Source organism: Pyrus communis, chromosome 7, assembly GCF_963583255.1.
Source record: "Pyrus communis chromosome 7, drPyrComm1.1, whole genome shotgun sequence".
In the NCBI taxonomy this organism is placed as follows: Eukaryota; Viridiplantae; Streptophyta; class Magnoliopsida; order Rosales; family Rosaceae; genus Pyrus; species Pyrus communis.
In genome coordinates this window covers 23923507-23934770 of record NC_084809.1, presented here as the reverse complement: position 1 = coordinate 23934770, position 11264 = coordinate 23923507, and positions in this window count along the sequence as shown.

The window sequence follows — 11264 nt, the reverse complement described above, 5'->3', positions numbered from 1 at the left end:
TTTTGTTCAGTTCCATTTCTTTATATTCGGTTTTTTGTTTTTTGTTTTTTTTCAGTTTTGGTTTGGTACAAATGGTTTTTTTTTCGGTTTTTCCAAACCACCTCTATCTCTAGCAACACTGTAAGCATATATAGGATTTTTGTCCTTATTTATGTTGAATACAGAAAATCATAGAGACCTATTTTTTCTTGTCTTGTTTTGTTTCGAGTCACACTAAGACATGTATTGTGCATTGCACGATGCATACAATATTTCATTATGAGAATTATTGACAGTAAATGGGCTGTAATGCAGTGTTAAGGCATGGGTACTTGTGTAATTTCACTTGATGAAGGGTTAATGTCATCCAACGGTCTCACAAGGACGGCATACATGGGCCATATAGGATAAAAGGGTGTGTGAAAATAGTAGGCTTTTTAGCTAAAATGGTTCCTGAGATTTGCATAACACATCACTTTGGTCCCTGAGATTGAAACTCAATAGAAATGGTCCCTGAGATTGTCTACCATCCATTATTTTGGTCATTCCGTTAAAAACTCCGTTAAGTGTTCCAGAGCTCTTGGCCGAAAGTTTGGGCAATTTTCAAAACTTCGTAACTCAATCGTTTGTTAACCAAATTCGACCCATAATATATCAAAATGAAGATAGGAAAGTGTAGAACAAGATTATACCTATTTGGAAGCCCAATGGTTGCCGGAGATGGCCGGAAAATATCCTGAAAAGTGACTGGTCCGCGGAAAAACTGGAAATTTCGCCGGAAACTGGGTAAAATTTAAACGTTCAGAACTTCTTCAATACTCAATGAAATCAAGTGATTCAAAAACAAAAATCATACTTCTCGACAAGACAAAGAGAACGGAACCTTTCTCAATGGCTAAATCAATGTGGTTTGGCCGGAAAACGACTCAAAAGTGGCTGTCTTGGTCTCGAGTTAGCCACTTTCGAGCTATTTTCCGGTCAAACCACGGCTAATTGGCCGTCTAAGAAGGTACCATTCTATTTTCCTCATTGATAAGTATGATTTTTGTTTTTGAATCACTCGATTTCGTTGAGTATTAAAGAAGTTATGAACATTTAAAGTTTACCCAGTTTTCGGCGAGTTTTCCAATTTTCCCACAGACTAGTCACCTTTCAGGCTATTTTCCAGTCATCTCCGGAAACCATTGGGCTTCCAAATAGGTATAATATTGTTCTACACTTTCCTATCTTCATTTTGATATATTATGGGTTGAATTTGGTTAAGAAACGATTGAGTTGCAAAGCTTTGAAACTTGTCCAAACTTTCGGCCAAGAGCTCCAGGACACTTAACAGAATTTTTAACAGAATGACCAAAATAATGGATGGTGGACAATCTCAGGGACCATTTCTATTGATTTTCTATCTCAGGAACCAAAGTGATGTGTGATACAAATCTCGGAGACTATTTTGGCTAAAGAGCAAAAATAGTAATATATAGTTTTGTTTCAACAACATGAACTGTTTGTATTTTAATATATTATTTTTAGATCATTTTTGTAAAATATTAGATGAATTCAAAATCCTAAAGATATCCATTTGTGGTGAAGAAAATAGATGGATACGGTTTTACAAAGAAACACTAAATTTAATCCTAAGTTCATATGGTTTCATATTTGAGTGATTTATGGCAGATGTGATCTTTGAGGCAAGACATAAAAATAGACATTTTGATCATTGAAAATACATTACGAGTAGGCGCACAAAAATGGATACCAAAAGCATGTGCCCGGAATCTTAACCATTTACATATGAGTAATGTTAGGGAGACTAAATTTGGAGATAAAATTTGCAAACTAAATGATGTGTCACCAATAGGAATGGGTACGTTTGTCAATGCTTAAGTAATAAACCAATCGTTAACTTCCATGTCATTTAGTTTTCAAACTATGTCTATAAATTTAGTCTCCCTATTATTACCCTTTACATATACTCATTGAGGTGTTCATCCTATAACTCTTTTCAACGATCTAAACCATCTATATGATTTGAAATTTTTTGTTCTTACATGATCTTCACGTAGCACAAGATTTAGCAATTCTATTGATATTTTGTAATTTTGCAATTATTGATCTGCTCGATGAAGTGCTTGAAGTCTACTTATTGTTCTCCAATTGGTCATGTGATAATGTCAAATTTTCTTTTGCTCCAATTCATATTTTTCTTATTCAAATAATATTTGCAGGACCACTTTTAAATAGAAATCAGTTAAAACCAACCATCATGATTTATGATTGGTCCAAAGCTGGGCCTCATGCAACAAAGATTTAAAAAAAAAAATGAGACTTTGGATGCAGTCCATAACTACCAATATTCTTTGATTGAAATCATGCTGGTTTTCATTTTTTGATAAAAGTCTCTGACATTAATGTAAAATGTTTTCGATGCAGGTTTTATAGTTTTAATTTAAAAATTGAAATTTGTAGTTAAGATTAATGAGATTTTGTCTACAAATTTAGTTTCTCTAGCATTACCCTTTACATATACTCCTTGAGGTGTTGATCATGTAACTCTTTTCAACGATCTAAACCATCTATATGATTTGAAATTTTTTGTTCTTACATGATCTTCACGTAACACAAGATTTAGCGATTCTATTGATATTTGTAATTTTGTGATTATAAGTTTGCTCGACAAAGTGCTTGAAGTCTACCATTGTTTTCCAATTGTTAATGTGACAATGTCAAATTTTCTTTTGCTCCAATACATATTTTTCTTATTCAATAATATTTGCAGGACCACTTCCAAAACTAGGGCCTATGCAACAAAGATTTTTAAAAAATGGAGACTTTGGATGCAATCCATAACCACCAATGTTTTTAATTAAAACCTTGTTGATTTTCATTTTTTGATCGAAATCTCTAACATTAATGTAATAATGTTTTCGATGTAGGTTTTATATTTTTAAATTAAAAATTGAAATTTGTTGTTACTTATATTAATGAGATTTTAAATTAAACCAATAATTTGTGAGATTAAATTAAATGATAAATTTTACGCTTTAATATAGGGAAGTGTTATTGGCACTCTAAAAATCTCATTCTACACTCCTCACAAGTGTATTTTTCTTTCCTAATATAAAAAGTTTGGAGTGTAGAATGAGATTTTTGGAGTGCTAATAATAATTCCATTAATATATTGTGTGTGTGTGTGTATATATATATATATAAACATGTGTACATTCATCAAAATTAACCAAAAAGTTATTGTACCAAAACATGGGTACATTTTTAAAACTACAAAAATATAAAAATAACAATAGATATTAGGCTTAATAACATTATTAAATTTCTTTGATTAAACTTACATGAATACATTCTCAAATCAACAAAATAGAATGTACCCATATAATTTAAAAAATAGATCAGACAAAAATTGAATTAATTTTATAAAAAAAAAGTACATTTAATATTAAAAAATGGTACATTTTACATATAACAAATTGATATATTTATGAACGGATGCATTTAAGATTAAAAAAATTGAAAATCTTTTTACAAAAAAAAATTAATGGGTACAAACTTATTCTAATTTTTTTTTATTTTGGCAATTTTTTAATTGAAATTAATTAGGAGTTTAAGAAGGGTTGAGTATTAAAAATCTAATCAATTACTAATTTTTATTTTAAAATTATGTAACTGACATGAAAATTCATTAATATATACATTAATGTTAGGGACTTCAATTAAAATCTGAAAACTTATAAGGTCTCAATCAATGAGCATTACTAACTAGGGACCACATACTAATTTTTCCTTTTAAAACAAATAAAAAGACATCATATATTCTCATCAACAAGAATTAGTAGCAAACAATCCCTTCACTAAACCACGTAGGATGGACATCTTAGTTGGAGCTTCTTTCTACATCCAAATTTTGTAACGTGACATTGTACTTTGAATTTAACTTCTTAGTTGGAAATGATCTAATATAGAGAAAGAATCGTAGTATGCCCCATGAAATAGATTATAACCAGTTATCTTTGACATTTAAGTATTCAGCTTCAAGAAAACAATTATGACTAAACTATGACTTCTTTGTAATTTGTTGACCGTTCAATAAATTCAATCCAATTACCTTTAAATTACAAGTAAGTTACACCGCTATTAAAAAAGAGATAATTAGGTACAATCCAATACGAAGCGAATTATTAAGTTTAATTCGAGACATTTTCGTTACCAGCTTAGGTTTAATTTTTATTCCAAGTAAGCAAACTTTCTATTTCGTGAGGATGAGTCCTCCTTTTTTTTTTTTTTTTTTTTGACAAACGATATTATATACACTAAGGAAAGGGGGTGGGTTTAGCCTCATGATGCTAACTAATTAAGCACACAAATTAAAACCCTCTTTTGACAATTGTAGTAAAGATGCAAGTAGGGATCGTTCTAGACCGGGGATTAGGAGGGATTACTAAATCACTTGGAAACTGACTCAAAAACGTAAAACAAACGTTAAAAACACTAAACTAGACTCAAAGAATGCAAAACTAAACAATAAAACACTAAAAACAAATCAAAAGACTCAAGGAATGCAAAACACTTATAAACACAAACTAAGACACTTTCTAACTAAATTGGACACTAAAGTAAAGGGGGATTGAGGTTTTGACGAAATTAAACTAAATGCACAGATTGTAATTTAAAGGCATAATGTAAATATGAATGTGATGAAAATATGGATGAATGCTAGCTAGAAGGTTCTTCTCCACACATGTCACACTTGCATACAATTTGATTTTCAGTTGGTCTTTCGATGAATTATGAAACTCAACACCCCGGGTTAATTAGGTCCGCTTAAATTAACCGTCAAGTTTTCCTTAAGTTAATGAATTGGATGATTGCATGCAACAACCCAAAGCATTCCCCACAAGTTCCCTACATGAATTGAATAATAGAGATACAAGCAAGAATCATTAAGCATCATGAAAACTATAAGTGTTGACGAGGCATTCGTTACTATGATTGCATGAAACTTATGCCAAGAATTTATTTAACGCGATTGTTTATAAGCAACCTCCACTACTTGTGAATATAAGTTCATAACTATTAGGTGAAATTCATTTATATTCTAGCGTCATATTCATGCATGAAAATTAAGCGTGCACTCTCAGTAAACATACACAAATAAGTTATCAATCAAGCAGTTAAACAAATTGAATCCACAATACATGAAATTCCAACCAAAAGTAATCAAATCATATTGCAAGCATAAACATGGTTTCGAATCACCCCCTAACTAAATAGGGATTTAGCCTCTCATGTTCACAACAAGAAAAATAAAATTTAATTTAAACATAATGAACAAAGGATTGATTACACCTAGAACGCACAACGAATCCACTTGAATTTATGCGCGTCTAAGCCCTCCTTCTTCTTCTCCTTGCTGCGGCAGTGATAGTCTAGGTGAGTTTTGGATGTTTTTCTGGTTTGGGAATGGGTTTATGGAGGTTTGGTGGTGCGGCAATGGTTGTGGAAGGTGTGGAATGGTGTGGAATAGAGTGGGGAGGCTGCGGCAATAGTGGAGGAAGGCTGGAATCACAGGGGGAAGGCACGGCAATCAGTGGGAATTGGCTGCAATCATTGGGGAAGGCACGGCTTCTAGAGAAAAAGGTGAATGAGATTTTCGGCTAGGTTGAATGAATGGGATGTGGATGATTGAATTAGGGTTGGATTGGTTGCGGCTGTGATGGAGAAAAGGTGAATGGGTGATGTGGCTGCATGAATTATGGAGAATGGATGGGATGGTGGCTGCATGAATTAGGGTCAAAAATGGGAGTCACGGCTTAGATAATGAATATTAGGGTCCATGGCTGATTAGTGTGTATTGTTTATTAGGGTAAATGATGCACGGCTTTTGGGAGAGTGGAGAGAATTAGGGTAAAATAATATATGGGGGGCCACGGCTTTAAGTGAATGGGGTGTAAAGGTGGCTACGGATGGAAGAATGAATTAGGGTGTATGGTTGAATAAAAAATTAGAATGAGAGGTATATGGTGCAGCTTATGAGAAGAATAAAAAAATGAAAGAGAAGCTAGGGTTAAAAATAAAAGGTACGGCCCAGATTAGAAGTTAGAAGGCTTAGGGTGAATGGATGAGGACTTGCGGCTAATATGGATTTTGTGGCTGAAAATTGAAAGAATTAATGAGAGGTGAATAGGGTGCGGCTGCATGTAATTAGGGTGATTAGAGTTTAGGGTTTAATGCATGAAATGAGACAAAACTACCCCCCCCCTTGCACTGCAAGGGAAGGGAATTGGGCTAAAGGCACGGCATAGGTTGAAAATTGGGCTAGGGCCTTGGTCTTGTGTACTAAAGTGTATACAAGGCCTACAAAGTGGCTAGAAAATACGGACGTTTAAGTTTAGGAAAGGTTACCGAAACGGGAAACTTAGGGTTAACTTTCCTATATCAAATAGGAAACCTTGTTTGAGTAGGATTCCTCGTTTTGGTAAGAATTCATCGTTGGAGTAGGAATTCGTCGTTTCTTCAAATCTTCAACTCATTCATTCCTCTTTCGCTCCAAAAACTCCAATTTGCATCTTCTTGCACACTTTGGCCTTATAATCTGAAAATACACAAAAGTAGCCTTAAACACTAAAATAACTTAAGTAAACACAACATAAATGCACGAGAACAAGCTAATTAAGTCGCATGAATATGCTCCTATCAAATTCCCCCACACTTAACTTTTGCTAGTCCTCGAGCAAAACAAAACAACTAAACTAAACAAAACGAAACAAAACAAACAAAACATAACCTAAACCTTCCAACGTTTGCCTCAGGGATTTCCAATGAAACATGACATGTCAAAGATCATTACTCACATAGCTTTTAGTCTTCCTTCCCCTCAAGCACATACTTAATCATAGTCACCATTCACTAATTCGCATTTAATCAATTAAAACACATTTTGAATGTAGTAACATGCCTTAGAGAATTCCCTCAATTCCTCACTAGTTATGCACTCAATTTTCACTCAGATTTTCTGACTACACACCCTACACTAGTTATATGTGAGAAGATTGATGTAAACATGAAAGACTAATACTCACATATGTTATAACAACGAACGCAATTTCTGGAGTAATTAAACGTGTTTAGATATGATCTCATGAATGGAATGCTACTACTTAGATGCGAGAACCAGTGACACCATATGCTCATACCAAATTCAAACTCCACAATTGAAATGCACAACACTCAAGATAGAAGTCAAGGGTTGTAACGGGGCTTGGGGTGTTGGCTAACAAGGAAAGGTAGGGATAACAAAAGTTCTTTAAGCAATAGTAAGTAAAGTAATGAAATTAAGACTTGGAATTCACTTAGAATGCAGAATTCAACTTTTAGACAAACAGGGGAGATTCAAACGACTCTTAGGGCCTAATTCATTGTTTTGGGCCCTTACTTCAACAACCAATACTTTTCAACTATTTTCAACTCTTTTTTTCATTTTTTTTTTCTTTACTTTTCTTTTCTTTCTTTCTTTTTTTTTTTTTCTTTTTTTTTTATTTTTTATTTTTAACCATGCCTATAGCACATAAACTCATATCAGTAATCCTTCCCCCACACTTATTTTCTGCAACACATTAATCAAAGGGAATTCATTCATGCTTACTATGCTTCAAGAACAAGGGTACGGATGGTCCTAATCTAGGCTAGGTGAGGATGATATGGGTTAACAAAGAACATGGGCTAACATAGCTCAATGGGGTTAAACTTAAACACAAAATGAGTTAAGGGCACATGGCTATTTGGCTTTTGGTGGTGGTCACTACACAACTTCATCTTGAATATGTGGTATGCAAATCAATAACATGCTTTGAATGAAATGGGCATGAGTTCTAGCATTTGGAACTAAGTGATGAAACGCCTTCTAAGTAGTAACCAAGAAAAGAATAATGAGATCATGCAACAACTTTAGAAAACAATGATGCACAGATTATTACTCTCCAGATAAACGTTTAGGCTCAAGTCTCACTGGGATGTAGCGTTAGTTTGAGTTCATTCCTTCAAGCATGTTACAAAAACTGATTTTTATCATTTGTGATTACATGTGAATTCGTAAACTATAACTACAACCAAGCATAAACCAAAGAGTCTATCAAACGTCCATCCATGTTTGTAACTTTCTTAACCATCATGCAATTAAAAACCAAATCCTCATCATTGTGTTGGAAGGTAACCTACGACACAAACAAACACACAACAACAACTCTTTTTGGGTTTTTCAAAGCAATTTTTCAAATTTTTATGGGATTTTCGGATTTTTAAGTCAACATACTCTAAAACACTCTAAAATAGCTTAAAAACACTTTAAAACAGTGGGAAACAAGTTTAGACATGTTAGGTGGTAAAACCCTACGAATTTCATGCAAAAATATCTCAAAACAGAATGTTACCCCCCCCACACTTAAACTAAACATTGTCCTCAATGTTTCAAGCTTAAAATCTCACCAAACAAAAATAAACACACAAACATGCAACTAAACATACTAACATGGCAGAATGTAAATAGCAACAAAGAGAAGAATTTAGGAACGCAAATCTGGAATTGGAGTGCTTTCTAAGTCTTCCTTTGTTGAATGCATGGGTTGCCTCCCAAGTAGCGCTTGCTTTAACGTCGTACAGCCGGACGAAGACCTCATTCACTCCTTACTAGGGCCCACGGCTTCCAAGGGTATGTCATCCACGGCATGCTCCACAAAAGTGTCATAATAGGGCTTCAAACGATGCCCGTTCACCTTGAATTCATGTCCCGTTTTCAAGCTTTGGATTTGGACTGCACCATGAACAAAAACATTAGTAATAACAAATGGTCCAATCCACTTAGAACGTAACTTACCGGGAAACAAACGTAAACGGGAATTGAACAATAGCACTTTCTGCCCAATTGAGAATGATTTCCCACGGATCATGTTGTCATGGAAAGCTTTGGTCTTTTGCTTGTAAATGCTTGCATTATCGTACGCCTCGTGCCTTATCTCATCAAGCTCATTTAATTGCCATTTCCTTTGACTTCCCGCTTCATCGAGGTTCATGTTAAACTTCTTGATGGCCCAAAGTGCTTTGTGCTCCAATTCAACGGGAAGATGGCACGCCTTGCCATAGACAAGTCGAAAGGGGGACATCCCAATGGGGGTTTTGTACGCCGTACGATACGTCCAAAGTGCATCATCTAACCGTAAGCTCCAATCCTTCCTTGTTGGCCCAACGGTCTTCTCAAGTATTTGCTTGATCTCTCGGTTGGAAACCTCAGCTTGGCCATTCGTTTGAGGATGGTAAGGTGTAGAAACCTTATGGGTGACATGGTATTTCCTCAATAACGCTTCAATGGTCCGATTGCAAAAGTGTGACCCTCCATCACTAATGATCACTCATGGCATTCCAAACCTTGCAAAAATGTTAGTTCTAATAAAATCTGCAACCACTTTAGAATCATTAGTCTGGGTGGCCTTGGCTTCCACCCATTTTGACACATAATCAACCGCAAGCAAAATATACATGAAACCATACGATGAAGGGAAGGGACCCATAAAATCAATACCCCAAACATCAAAAATTTCAACATTTAGGATAGAAACCTGCGGCATTTGGTCCTTTGCACTAATGCCACCCATTCTTTGGCATTTATCACATGTTAAGCAAAACGTTCTAGCATCCTTAAAAATACTAGGCCAATAAAATCCACATTGTAACACTTTGAGGGCCGTGCGTTGTGTGCCAAAGTGCCCTCCACATGAATATGTATGACAAAAACTCAAAATTGAATGACATTCAGAATCATGCACACAACGACGTATAATCTGATCAGGACAAAATTTCCATAAGTATGGATCATCCCACACATAAAACCGTGCATCATGCCTAAGTTTGTCACGTTGGTGCCTATTGAACTCACTTGGAATACGTTTTGACACCAAAAAATTAACTATATCAGCATACCACGGTGTACTAACCTTTATGGACAGCAATTGTTCATCGGGGAATGTCTCTGCAATGGGTAGGGACTCCTCATTATGCACCATGCGGCTTAGGTGGTCAGCCACCACATTCTCCACGCCCTTCTTATCCCGAATCTCAATGTCAAACTCTTGTAGAAGCAACAGCCATCGAATTAGTCTAGGCTTGGCCTCTTTTTTTGTGAGCAAATACTTGAGAGCTGCATGATCAATAAAAATAATAACTTTAGTCCCAAGTAAGTATGACCGAAACTTATCTAATGCAAATACCACAGCAAGTAATTCTTTTTCAGTTGTTGAGTAATTTAATTGAGCATCATTTAGTGTTCTAGATGAATAATAAATAACATGAGGTTGTTTGTTCTTTCGCTGCCCCAAAACAGCACCAATCGCATAGTCCGAAGCATCGCACATCAACTCAAATGGAAGGCTCCAATCTGGAGGTGTGATAATGGGAGCCGAAGTGAGAGCCTCCTTGAGATGGTTGAATGCTTTCTCACACGCCTCGTTGAACTCAAAAACCACCTCCTTTTGAAGCAATCGGCATAGTGGCTGCGCAATCTTGGAAAAATCCTTTATGAACCGCCTATAAAAACCTGCGTGACCAAGAAACGAATGAACCTCTCTAACCGAAGTTGGAGAGGGTAAGTGACGAACAAGGTCTACCTTAGATTTATCTACTTCAATGCCTTTTTCAGAAATAATATGTCCTAGAACAATACCTTGTTTAACCATGAAGTGACATTTTTCCCAATTAAGCACAAGATTTGTTTCAACACAACGGTTCAAAATCAAACTAAGATTACTCAAACAATCATCAAATGAATTACCAAACACACTGAAATCATCCATAAAAACCTCAATAATTTTCTCAACATAATCTGAAAATATGCTCATCATGCATCTTTGAAATGTAGCAGGTGCATTACATAAACCAAATGGCATGCGACGATAAGCAAATGTACCAAAGGGGCATGTAAAAGTGGTCTTTTCTTGATCATCTGGGGCAATAACAATTTGATTATAACCAGAGTATCCATCAAGAAAACAATAGAATGAATGACCCGCTAACCTTTCCAACATTTGATCTAGGAACGGCAATGGGAAGTGGTCATTCCTCGTGGTGGCGTTTATCTTCCTATAATCAGTGCATACACGCCAACCGGTTTGGATTCGAGTGGGCACCAGCTCATTCTCCGCGTTCTCCACAACCGTCACTCCAGATTTCTTCGGCACACATTGGATCGGTGAAACCCACTTACTATCCGAGATAGGATAGATAACTCCACA